This window comes from Penaeus chinensis, chromosome 14 (genome assembly GCF_019202785.1).
Source record: "Penaeus chinensis breed Huanghai No. 1 chromosome 14, ASM1920278v2, whole genome shotgun sequence".
Taxonomy (NCBI): domain Eukaryota; kingdom Metazoa; phylum Arthropoda; class Malacostraca; order Decapoda; family Penaeidae; genus Penaeus; species Penaeus chinensis.
Window position 1 is genome coordinate 5941853 of NC_061832.1, and position 2500 is coordinate 5944352.

At 41.4% G+C, this 2500-nt stretch overlaps 1 protein-coding gene across 17 annotated transcripts in view; it reads left to right on the forward strand.

Moving 5' to 3' along the window:
- The window catches only part of LOC125032544 (echinoderm microtubule-associated protein-like 2), a 131504-nt gene that overhangs the window by 113731 nt on the left and 15273 nt on the right, over window positions 1-2500 (forward strand). The gene's annotated exons all lie outside the window — the stretch shown is intronic.

The window sequence follows — 2500 nt, forward strand, 5'->3', positions numbered from 1 at the left end:
TACATGCACATGTGTGTGTGTGCACACACACACACACACACACACACACACACACACACACACACACACACACACACACACACACACACACACACACACACACACACACACACACTCACACACACATACGGGAGCACACACACACACACACACACACACATACGGGAGCACACACACACACACACACACACACACACACACACACACACACACACACACACACACACACACACACACACACACACACACACACACGGGTGCACTCACGCACACACACACACACATCTATATGAATCTATATGTATATATGTGTATATATATGTATATACATATATGTGTGTATATGTATATATATATATATATATATATATATATATATATATATATATATATATATATATATTCTGCACATGCCGATCCGCACCCACAATATCGGGATGAATATTAAAGTAATAAACTACGGATAACTAGATAGACAGACATATGAGGTATATGCCAATACACGTGTAGATATAATCATGTTCACTGTAATCGTTTTAAGTATCTGCCTTTGTTCTTGGCGTTTAGTTGTTGAATCATACTAGATAAGGCCTCAGCTCTCTTTGTTTTTTGAAAGGTTATCAAAATGACAAAGAACTTCCTAAATCGCCTTAGTGAAACGTGGTTTGAACAGCTGTTTGTTTTAAAGGAAAAATGCAAAAATGTATTGTCTGGAAGGGACGCCCTAGTGACACCGTGAACTTCCCGTGAAGGTCATGCTGATAAGTTGTCATTATGGTGTGTGACGCGACCTCTGGTTTCTCTGCATGATGATCATCTGTCGGATCCGTCATGCTGTTTTTTTTTTTTTTTTTTTTTTTTTTTTGTGTGTGTGTGTGCGTGTCTGTGTGTGTGTGTTAAATTCAACTGGCCTCCTGGTTAAGCGATGATGCATTGCGAGCGGCATGAGGAAACGACGCCCGTCTTGCGCAGTTCCTTTGGCAGCCATTCAGCTGTAAAGTTTCGAAGAAGGCGTTAAGCTTCGAAGAACGTGAAGAGCTTCGAAGCCTAAACCGTAAGCCTTGCCGTTACAAATCGCGATCCGCGCCGTTGAACTGTAGACACCACATCCTGTTGTTTGGGCTGCCACCTCTCCTCTGCTGTATCTCCCTGTCCTCATTTTCCTGCTTTTCCTTTCCCACCCACTCTCCCCTTCTGTCGCCGCCGCCCTCTTCCTCCTCCTCCTTCTTCTTCTTCTTCTTCTTCTTCTTCTTCTTCTTCTTCTTCTTCTTCTTCTTCTTCTTCTTCTTCTTTATCTCCTCCTTCTTCTTCTCCTCCTCCATCTCCTCCTCCTCCTCTTCCTCCTCCTTCTTCTTCTTCTTCTTCTTCTTCTTCTTCTTCTTCTCCTCCTCCTCCTCCTACTCCTCCTCCTCCTCCTCCTCCTCCTCCTCCTCCTCCTCCTCCTCCTCCTCCTCCTCCTTCTCTTCCTCCTCCTTCTCCTCCTCCTCCTCCTCCTCCTCCTCCTCCTCCTCCTCCTCCTCCTCCTCCACCATCCGGTCCTCAGACTCCCTTCCCATTTCCTCCCGCCTTCAATCCACACGCCTTAAACCACAAAACGAATTTCTTGACGGTTTTCACGCCCTTTGTGTTCCTCTTCTAGCGTCATCCTCGGGTTAGGGGAAAAACGCACGGGAAAACACACGCCCTCCAACTCTCTCTCTTTCTCTCTCTGTCTTTTTATTTTCTCTTCCCCCTCCCTCCACCCTCCAAAGTTTTGTCTGCTATTAAATGGCACGCTTGGAGGCGCCCTTAGCAACAGGTGCCGTCTCGCTTCTATTTTCGGAGTTTGCATCTCCCTCTCTCTCCCTCTTTCTCCCTCTCTCTCTCTCTCTCTCCTCCTATCCATTTAACTCTCCATTTGCGTCTGCGCGCGATCTTTCTGCCCTGCCCCCTATTCCACGCCGGCGCCAGACCTCCAAACAGGTTATCATAAGTGTTGGTTTCTGTCGCTAATAGACAAGAAAGGAGAGGAGGGTAACGGACGTATTCCTTGCTGTGGGGACTTGGCGCGGTTTTACGATGATTGACTGATTTATTGACGGGGTTGTTATGTCTGAAGAATAATGTTGGGAAAGGAGAGAATGACGGAATTCTGAATTGGGGTTTTATGATTTTTATTGCAATTATTATTATGGTACCGGTATTATTCTTGTTATTATTCTTATAAATAATTATCATCAATTAATTTATAATTAATAATTGTTATTACTATTGTTATTATTATTATTATTATTATTATTATTATTATCATTATTATCCCTACTTTTGTAATTATTATTATTATTATTATTACCACCATTATTATTATTGTTGTAATTATTATTATTATTATTATTATTATTATTTTGCTGTTGTTATTGTAATTATTGTTAATAGTATACTTATTATTCTTATCGTTGTTATTTTTATTATAATTACTATTGTTATTATTTTTATTATTATTAGCATTATTATGATTATT